This window comes from Mauremys reevesii, linkage group 6 (genome assembly GCF_016161935.1).
Source record: "Mauremys reevesii isolate NIE-2019 linkage group 6, ASM1616193v1, whole genome shotgun sequence".
NCBI classification, from domain to species: domain Eukaryota; kingdom Metazoa; phylum Chordata; order Testudines; family Geoemydidae; genus Mauremys; species Mauremys reevesii.
Window position 1 is genome coordinate 79,570,461 of NC_052628.1, and position 10,981 is coordinate 79,581,441.

Consider the following 10,981-nt stretch of genomic DNA (forward strand, 5'->3'; position numbering starts at 1 on the left):
TTGGAGAAAACATTGTGTTACCATAGTGATGTTTTTCTATTCTGAAATGCTATCATGCTGGGTTTTTTTTCTTTAGGTTTCTGTAGGCTGCAAATGCCATTTCTGTTAATTCAAACTGTCAGTTAATCTTTCAACCTTTTACGGTAAATTTTGTTTTGTGATGGAAATTATTGACTGATACACTATTGTTTCTAACAAGGGTGGATACAAAGAAGTTTTTCACTCTGTTAAAACTGGGTTGCTTAAAGTTATGCCATGGGTTTTCAACTTGGTTATTGTTATAAGAACATTTGTCCCCAAATATTGACTTTTCTCATGTTGCTAGTAAGAATCAGGAGGTCGGGGATCTAGTCATGAATCTGCAGTAGACTTACTCTATTAATCTTACTCTATTAATCTATTAAATTACCAAATGTATCTGTGCCATCACATCCATGAAGTGTGGACGGATAACACCTAGTACTAGCACCTAGGGATCTCAAAGTCCTTTAAAATATGGGCATTCCCATCATTTTACTAATCTAAAACTTTGAACTTAAGCACATGCACAACTCCATTAAACTCAGTGCACTCATTAAAATCATCTGAAGAAGTGGGTTTTTTACACACGAAAGCTTATGCTCAAATAAATCTGTTGGTCTTTAAGGTGCCACCGGACTCCTCATTGTTTTTCTGGATACAGACTAACACGGCTACCCCTTTGATCATTAAAATCAGTGACACTATTTACATGCATAAAGTTATTCACATGAGTAAGTGTTTTCAGGTACAGGGCCCATATTGCCTTTTAATGATCTTATATTTTTTTAAAATAGGAGTAGAGTCTTGTCATTACAATTTCAGTTCTAGGGACTGAAGTAACATTCACTCTAATCAATTCAAGAAGGGCCTATGGTCCTTGCGAGTTCAGGTTAAACAAACCTTATTGATTTGATTTAGAGAGATTTCATGATGAGACCTTAAAGAGATAAATGTAGAGAGAGAGACGATAAGGGATAGCTCAGGGGTGGGAAAATGATGGATAAACAGCAATAGCACAATGAAAAGATTATTAGGACAAGAGCTATATAGATGATGGAAGTTCCAATTTGCAAAGGATTCTGAAATTTGGTTTTGTTCCAACTGAGAACAAAACCCAAAAGTTTTAAATACTCCATGAAGGAAAAATCCCCCCCAACATCCATTTAATTTTGATTGTCTTTTATTTTGTATTATATTACAAAAATATATTTACAACAGTCAAAAAATTCAAAATGAAAGTCATTTGAAAATGAAAAGAGAAAACGTTACATTCTGAAAAATGTGAGAATGAGGTGTTTTGCCATTAAAGAGACAAAGCGGGTGAGATAATATCTTTTATCGGACCAACATCTGTTGGTGAGAGAGAGAAGCTTTCAAGGCACATAGAGCTCTTCTTCAGATCTGGGAAAGGTACAGCCAGCATCACTGCAAAATGCAAGATGGAACAGATTGTTTAGGACAGTGTTTTTCAAACTTGGGACACCACTTGTTTAGGGAAAGCCCCTGGTGGGCCGGGCCAGTTTCTTTACCTGCCACGTCCACAGGTCTGGCCAATCACAGCTCCCAGCTGCTGGAGCAGCGAACCATGGCCAGTGGGAGCCGCGATCAGCCAGACCTGCACACGCGGCAGATAAACAAACCGGCCCGGCCCATCAGATACTTTCCCTAAACAAGCGGCGTCCCAAGTTTGAGAAACACTGGGTTAGGATAAATAGCATATATTGTAAAGGGCCATTCATGGTGAAGTGGCCCATCCCTGTAGTCATAGAACAAAAGGGGGGGGGTAGTAGGATACAGATTGTCACAATAAGCCATAAATGCAGTGTCTGTTTTTTGCTGTGATGCTGGGAGTACCTTTCCCAGACCTGAAGAAGCTTGAAAGCTTGTCTCTTTCAGCAACAGAAGTTGGTCCAGTGAAAGATATTACCTTGTCTCTCTAATATCCTGTGACAAAGATGGTTACAACTACACTGCATACATGTTTTGATATCGTCTGAATATTTTTCTGGCTACCTTTCAAAACAAAATTCAGGCAAAATCAATCCAATTTTGTGAAGCAGTTAGCATTCAACAGAACTGCATATTCTTATGGAATATGGTTAAGTCAAAATTTCTGACCGGTTCTAGTTAACACCAAAATCAGTTTCCCCCTACTACGGTGACACAAGTAATTTGGAAGGAAATATACAGAGCTGACTCTTCTTACCAATGTAGCAATGCAATATGAGTTAGCAGAATTTAGCCCAAGTTGTCTGTCTATCTCTGGAGTATTTGTAGGTCTTTTAAGAGATTATTTTAGCTTGCTATTTATTTCACTAAGTTATATTAATGTAATTGTCGTGGGGCAAGTGCGCCCTGTCCTGTCTTGGGGTGGGGGAAGGGTAATTACTTCCCCACGGTCGCGGCCTTACAACTACTCCTTGTCTTGGGGGTAGTATGGACTACTGGTAAAAGTCAATATGGCTGCCCACTCTTTCAAAGTTGTGTGGCCTAATGGCTGGAGACAGGGTGTCAGCCCCTTCCCACAGGGCTGTGGGACCCAATGGCCTGAATCAATATGGCTTCCCAGTTTGGCCGCGTTTTTGCCTTGTGTTCAGAGTCAGTGTGGCCACCTGGCTCAGCCAGGCAGTAAGGCCTCGCGGCAAAAGTCAGTACGGCTGCCCTCTCTCAGGGCTACTCTCAGGACTGAGTGTCCCAATGGACAGAGTCAATAGGATCGCCTTCTCTCGGGGCAGTGTGGCCTAGTGGTCAGAGTCAGTAGGGCTGCCCCTTCTGTGGGGCTGCATGACCTAGTGGCAAGTATGCCCACCTCCAGTCAGCAGGGAATCTGACCCCATTTGGCACCCCATCTAGTCTCCCGGAGCTACTTCCTACCCGGTTTCTAATGCCGGGGTTGCAGCGTCTCCAAGGGATCTGGGCTCTTCAGTCGGTATGGCTCCCAACTGCTCCACCACTCCTGGGGTGTCCTCCACATCTCAGCATCTCTGGCTTCTGCTGTCAGGGGCTTCTATAGTTCCTGGGCTGGAACTCGCAGCGTGCATCCTCTGTCCTCGGTGGTCAGCCTTGAATGAGCTGAGCTGCTCCCTTTTATACCTAGTCTACAGCCAGAGCATGCCTAGCAGGGTCATGGGGCATGGCCTCCTCTGCCCAGAGAGTGGAGTTAACCCTTGCGGTACCAGTACAGAGCAAGTGCACCCTGTCACAGTAAGCAGCAGCTTCCTGAAATAGCACCACCTCTGTCACACAGGAAAAATAATATCAATAAATGTTAAATTGCAAACAGAACAGGAGTACTTGTGGCACCTTAGAGACTAACACATTTATTTGAGCATAAGCTTTCGTGGGCTACAGCCCACTTCTTCAGATGCATAGAATGGAACATATTGTGAGGAGATATATATACACATACAGAGAGCATGAAAAGGTGGGACTTGTCTTACCAACTCTGAGAGGCCAATTAAGTAAGAGAAAAAACTTTTGAAGTGATAATCAAGATAGCCCAGTACAGACAGTTTGATAAGAAGCGTGAGAATTGAACAAAAATCAGAACACACAGACAGGAGATATTTATACATACAGAGAACATGAAAAGGTGGAAGTATGCATACCAACTGGAAGAGTCCAATCAATTGAGATGAGCTATCCTCAGCAGGAGAAAAAAAAAATAAAACCTCACTTCAAAGGTTTTTCGTTTTGTTTTGTTTTGTTTTTCTGTGTGTTCCATTCTATGCATCCGAAGAAGTGAGCTGTAGCCCACGAAAGCTTATGCTCAAATAAATTTGTTAGTCTCTAAGGTGCCACAAGTACTCCTGTTCTTTTTGTGGATACAGACTAACACACTGCTACTCTGAAACGAAAATCAGAGTTTCCCTCATGCAAGAAATTCCAATATTATGATTTTTTTTCATCCCAAATTGGGATAAAAGTTGAAATACAGAATTTTATTTTGCAGAACAAGAAGTTCGGGTATCTCATGCCTCAATTTTTCCCTAAGGGATGGGTTCCCTTACATTTCCCATGAAGCTATGAGAGTCACGACTCCCACAATGCACCAAAAGGGTCGGTCAGAGGGTAGACTGCATTGCCTCCTAGGAGATATAGTCTAGTCAGGGAGCCCAAGCAGTAGGGGAGAATAGGTGCATGAGATACCCAAACATCAACTCCCAAGAGGTGATGCAGTTTAATGTTGAACTGGTTCTAACCAAAATGTTTCAGGTCAATTCAACAAACTGAAATATTGCTATTCAGGTTGAATAAATCAAAAACTCAGCAAAGGTGAACTTTTTCCTAGGGAAATCTAAATTTTGTGAAAACTGCATTTTCCGTTGAAAAAAATCATTTCAAGAAAAGATTCCTGAGCAGCTCTACTAATCAGTAAGCAGTCATATTAAGCTCATTTTTTCATAATATTAATATATATAGTGAATAAAGAAATTAATTACTGTAATAAAGAAGTTGAGATGAAATCAATTGCTGTCTATTTTGTTAAACTTATTGTGATGACATCTGAGTAAATTATTTTGTTTCCTTCTTGTTGTCCTCTTTCTTCTTTCTGGGAATAAATGCTGTCAGCTAATCTGTGCTTCCTTTGCATCTATAGTACTTAAGCAAAAATACAGAGTTAAAAATAGCTAACTAGGGGAATGGAATTTTGCTCAGAGGAATAATAAGAGGGTACCAAACCTTTCACTTCTAGGCCTATCCTTATAGAACACTCCTATATAATTTAAATTAGAATGGAGATTAAATCAATGGTTTTCTACAAAATCTCAGCTTTTTAATATTCTTACTGCAAAAATCTTAACATATAAATCATAATTTACAAAATTACAATACAAACAAAATACACTGTATTCTTTATTAACAGCACTAAAAAAATTAAACTGACCATTGGTACATTTTTATGTCTTCAGAAAACATTAAGATAAAGTATAAAATATCAGACTTGAATTATAATACATGTTCAGTATTAATTACTAAATTTACAGATAATTATCTTAAATAATATAAGCCATCACCCTGCCTTCCTTTTCCTCCAAAAGTTTCAAAATCTTACCCCTAGAAAAAGTTTGAATAATCAGAAATTATTTCCAAGGTGCTGGCTCCAGGATGTCCGATCAGACGATCCAGATGGTCCAGAAACATATGGCTCACTGGTTCCAGGCCTTCCAGCAACAGACTGGGAATTCCCCTTTGCTTTAGCACCAATATACAGCAAAAGACACCAAAAAACAAATTAAGAAACAGAATAGAGTAAACATCGAATCCCCTCAATGTTTTTATATCTCTTCCCTCAATAGCAACAGCTCCTTCTGATGTTTGTTCCACTTAAGATGAAAAGCTCTGAAAATTATTTCTCACTCGTGCTCTCGGCATGATTATTAGCCACTTTTTAAACACTAATATCCTTGAGTTTCTGTGATGAGAGACCATTTCACTTCCATTGGAAGGTATTACAACAAAAATAGCATGTTACTGCCCATGCTGCTGCAGTAGGGATACCTCAGCAGGTATACAATTTACTGTGTCACTGCTATATTAATTAAGAACACAATAAATGAGTGGTGAAGGCCTGGAAACTTTCTTTTTTAAAATTTATTCTGACAAAAGCTACAGTTAAGATCTCCGTGTCCTAGGGCTAAACGATAAATTTAAGGACCAGTCGTGCTTTCTTGAAAAGTTCCATCCAGTGATCTTTGTGGGCCTGATCCAGCTCCCATTAACTTTGATGAGAGCAGTATTGGATCCCATATGAAGTCAGGATTGAAGGGAGAACTTTGTTTTTTAATTTTTGGACCTTTAGAAGGTTAGATAAGAAGAACTTTCCTAATACCACAGCAGAGAAATCTGTGGTTTAATTTAGAAAAGGAATTTCTACTTTGATGCTGCTATCATGTTTTAAAATACCCCCAACAAGCCTCTGTTCACCCAGATCCCCCTGCATCTGAACCCCCCCGCACTGAGCTCTCTGCATCCAGATTGCCCCACACAGAACCCTCTCACCTCACACCTGGATCCACCCACACTGAGCCCTTCCACACTTGTATCCTGTTTGGGTGAGCCTGCCTGCCCTGGTGTGCCTGGCACGGAGGGGCAGTGCCCTGGGGTGTTTCTGGGAGCAAGCCCATTACTTGGGCTGTGTCAGGGTCAGATGCAGCCTCACTGCTGAGTCAGTGTTCCTGGAGGGGGGCAGGGGAGGCTGCAGGGTGATCTCCCACCTCTGGGCAGCCAGTGGCCTGTGCTCCCCACTGCCATGCTGGAGTCTCCACATTTATTTGACACATAAAACTTGTAGAATTTTGCAGAATTTTTAACGTTTTGATGCAGAATTTTTTATTTTTTGGTGTAGAATTCCCTCAGGAGTGTCACTTTGTTTTTATGAACTCTGAAAGCTTTCAGTAAATAGGGGTGGTCTTGTGTTTATTTTCTCATCCTCTTGGAGGTATGCGATGTACTATACTGCTTTATCTAGCTTAATTAATAAAACTAAGAAAGATTATAAGATGAACTATAGTTCAGCTGCCATTGTTTTCATTTCTGTATTTACTGTCAGTGCTTATTAAAACTTAGTAAGGTAAACAGCCCTGAGTATTTTGTAATGGCTTTTTATAGAAAAATGACAGACAATATTATAATCACCTTCTCCTCTAATAAACATACGAGTGTCAGAGCGACGTTGATTAAAGTGACCCATTGTAACTGGGATTCATGGAGCTTGCCAAATAGTGGCTTTCTAAACACAGAACTGTTGAGGTTTTCCTAGTGAAGTTTTGCTGCAATAAGAAAATTAAATGCATAAATTTTAGGTAACTGTCACTGACAAATTCTTAGACAATAGTTCATATTTATTAATCCAGATCTTTAACATGATGCCATATTAACAATAAAATGAAACTGATGGAATTCTCTACCCATTTCTGCTAAGGATATAAAACAAAGGTATCCCTTCTTTTCACTTTATTAATTTGTGAAACAGAGAGAATGGTAAGTTTTCACTAAACACTTGATAACTTTGAATACCTCACTCAAATCCCTTCTAATGTTTAGCTAAATCTTTTTCAAAAGTCATATGCAAATCCGAGGATACTGCTGACTTTTTCTGTCTGTCTGTGGACATTTATAGTCTCTCTTATTTTCCAGGCCAGGGTATTCCAAATGAATTTAATATATGTATGTGAAAGGTTTAGGTTAGAGTCAGAACTGGAAGAGAATTAGAATGGGGTTTGGTGGTTTCTTGATCAAGGAAAGAGGAATTGAAAGAGTGGTTTTGCTTGTTTTTTGGTAAAGGGATGACCTGGTGGTTTGCAAAATTCAAATTCCAGGGTATTCATCCAGCTCTACAAAACTTCTCAAATTAATTTCAAAGTTTGCCAAACTATGCAGAGTTGAAAACCTTCCGTCCCTTCATCCCAACTCAAAAACTAGATCTATGGGTCCTCAACCCCTCCAGAAACCAAATATCTCTATATTACCACTATATTTTTTATATTCTTTCTTTGAACACTCTTTCCTGTAGAGCTTCTGGGATACCATACGTATGGATTGCTTGACAGGATCAACTAAACCGACTGGATTCCTTGTTATGTCTGATCATGTCATGTATTTTAAAACATGATAGCAGCATCAAAGTAGAAATTCCTTTTAGTTCAACGGCTCTAAGCATTGTACAAATTGTTCCAGCACCCCTGGAAATCACTTTCTTCTTCCATCCCTTCCAGGAGTGAAAATGAAGCAGGAAATTCATACGACACCTGTCACGCTGAGACCAGTCACTTACCCCAGATCAGCTGGTGGTACCCTAGATCTTATAGCAAAGACAACACCTGTAGCCAATCCTGTAATACACTATGTAACTAGGGAAAAGGAATAAGTTATTTACAGGTTAAAGCAAGCAAACAGTTGCACACAAACGAGTTACCACCTAAAGTGACGGTGTTGTAGAAATGTCAATTCAAAGTGTCTTTCAAGGCAGACCCAGGAGGCACCCCTGGGGATCTCTGGCTGAGTCTCTGGCCCTTCAGAGTTCAAACAGCCAAAAAGAAAAATTTTCAAATCAACTATGCTTATTTCCCTCTTCTAGCATTCAAAGGGATGGGATAAGGCCTTCTGCACCTAGGGTTTGCCTACACTACAGGTTATATCAGGATAACTTAGGTCATGCTCAGGGGTGTGAATAAGCCATCCACCCCTCCAAGAAACATAAGTTACAGCAACCTAAATGCTAGTATGGACAGTGTAATGTCAATTGGAGAGCTTCTCCCACCAAAATAGCTACCACCTCTCGGGAAGATGGCTTTATTATGCTAACGGGAGAGCTTTCCCCCGTCGGCAAAGAGTATCCTTCACCAGACGCGCTATAGCCATGCAGCTGCGCCACTGTAGTGCTTCTAGTGTAGACTAGCCCATGCTCCTTCAGGGGTGTGATAGGGCCATTAACCAACCCTTTGTATTGCACTGATCCTTGAAGGTCCATCTGATTTTGACAGTCCTTCTGGATGATTGGAGGGGATGATTCCAGTCCCCGAGTTCACAAGTTCAGAGCAAACATTTTCAAAGTTATAAAGCAAAACTTACATATTTTCTCCTAGCATGTAATACAGACATTACAAGTGAGATTAATACATGCAGCAACTTACAAGCATTTCATAGAGTCTAAACACTAATACATTCTTATAAGACTAGTACCTATTTTGAGCAAAACTAATATACAGTTGACCTGGTCTGGTCTCCAGCTTTGTGTCAGTTCTTAGCTAATGCCTGCAGCCTGGGCAAGAGCTGGCATCAGCCTCTATGCTTGGAAGGTTGAATTTGTCATACTTATGTTACATGGGGTACGTTTGAAATGCTGAAACCCATGATCACCCACATCAGCCACTCTGCTGCAGCTACATTACTCTACAATAACTGTTGTATAAGTGAAGAATAACTGCTATGGTTGAAACTGCTGGTGAAATTTTGGATGAGTTATTGCATCCTGGCTAAATGGATTTACACTAGGATAGCAGAATTAAGCACCTCCATAAACTCTTTTAAAAGTCCTGCATAAACTCTTTTAAAAGTATGTTATTCCATAATAAAAGTACATTTTTCTTACAAACAAACTGCTGGTAATTCCAGCTAAAATAATTTATTTAAAGATACTATTCATATTTAAAACACACACACACTCATAGTTTTCAGTCAGTAGGGGTTTGCTAAAATGTAGCCAAAATAGAACAAGATGCCGATACCCTTATGAACATTTGCTACTATTGTCATTTATTATTTGTATTGCCACAGCACCTAGTCATGGACCAGGACGCTACTGTACTAGATGCTGTACAAACACCGAACAAAAGGACAGTTCCTGCCCCAAGAAGCTTACAATTGAGTAACTTACTCTACCAGGCTGGAGTAAGATGTTAGCAAGAAAAATGGGATCTGGTCCTGTGATCCTAGGAGTACTGAATGAAACTAATTTAAGTTGAATTACTTCAACACTTGTGTCACCAACTGAAACAATGTAAAAAAAAAATCTCATTACATGCAGGAAAAACAACTTAAAACAGGGTTAATAACAACTGAGTTAAAAAACTGTAAAAGAAAAGAGAAAAAATTAGATGATTTTCCTGTATAAACCTAAATAAACCTCAAAAGGAGATTTATCAGTTTATTCATGTCCATTTTTTGTTTGTTTGGTTTCTAATTAATTTCATCCCAACTTTGAGTTTCAGTTATAAGTATGCAGATTTTAAAAGACTTTGCTTGTTTGGTGAACTTTCATTTGAAAGATAAGGTAGAGTACAGTATCTAAACGTGTTCTATATTTTGTTAAACAAGCCCGTTGTTTGTCTCACTTTATTATTTAATATCCCATTTGATGTTGACAGTTATTAGAAGGAGATAATGGAGGAACTCTCCTAATACAAACCCGTGAGACATCTTGTTATGTAGTGACACACTGAAACCTTTGAAAAATCTGATGTGCTGCAGGAAACTAGGACCTTTGCAGAGTTATTTTTTGCATATCTTTTTAAACCAGTGACCATCAGACTACAGGCCTGAAAAAAAAAAAAAACAGGTTTGAACTACTCAGAGGCTTGGAAACTCTTAAAAGCTGGCAGTGGGGATTGTGGGGAAGCACCCACTTGGAAGTGTTATACATTTAATATTCTGGGGGTCACTGGCAGCCATTGCAGTCTGCTGTATCCTTCAGCCTGCTCTAATCTATGCTGAGGAACCAGCCAGCACCTGAGCTAGATGAAGAATGGCAGGACACAAAAGGCATCTTTGACCACACCCCCTTCATAAACTATGCCAAGCTGTCTGCCCTGCAGCTCACAGTCTGGTGCCAGGAGCACAAAGCACCATTTTAAAAAAAGGATACATACATGAACACCTTATATGAACTGCTACTACAAGGAAAAGGTAGTATACATGACAGTACCCATCACTAAGTTGGCAGAGATGACAATGGCCAAAATAGCTATGGCTGGGGCAGTTTTGGTGATGGCCACAGTGCACAGGTCAGTGAAAGATTAATGCCACGGCTAGTGAAAGCACTGCTTAGTTTTAGCAAATCCTGGGATCTACTGTTGAGCAAACCAATTAGCACCCTGCTCACACTGCCTGGCATTAGGCAGCTTGTGAAGTCGGAGTGGATGGGCTGTGAAAAAGAAGGAAATTAATTCACAGAATCTGCTGAGGAAGCCCTGATGGGGCTGGTAGAGTAAAAGGATGCTGGGAAGATCTCAATCCATTGGGAAGGGGAGCTTGGTGTAAAGAACAGGATGTACAGAAGGAAGTGGTGACATCAAGGGACGTGATTGTGTGGATAAAGAAGTCTTAGAAGACCATATTGTGAAACAGATAAAAGGAGCCATAGAAAATCTAATGTTCCTATACCTTGGAAAGGGGACAGCATGCCACAGTGATGCAAGTGGGTTATTCTGGATTGGGAATAAAATTGTTCTATAAAAGG

The 10,981-nt window shown here is 39.9% G+C and overlaps 2 long non-coding RNA genes across 2 annotated transcripts; both read right to left on the reverse strand.

Annotated features, from left to right (window-relative positions):
* Positions 1–1,312: 1,312 nt before the first annotated feature.
* On the reverse strand, positions 1,313–4,607 carry LOC120407391. The gene is made up of 3 exons (XR_005599934.1): positions 4,464–4,607; positions 2,896–3,257; positions 1,313–1,446 (listed from the first exon to the last, which is right to left on the reverse strand). It is a non-coding gene; the product is annotated as an uncharacterized LOC120407391 (long non-coding RNA).
* Positions 4,607–8,614, reverse strand: LOC120407390. Its single transcript, XR_005599933.1, has 3 exons — positions 6,661–8,614; positions 5,078–5,217; positions 4,607–4,623 (listed from the first exon to the last, which is right to left on the reverse strand). It is a non-coding gene; the product is annotated as an uncharacterized LOC120407390 (long non-coding RNA).
* Between the last annotated feature and the right edge of the window lie 2,367 nt (positions 8,615–10,981).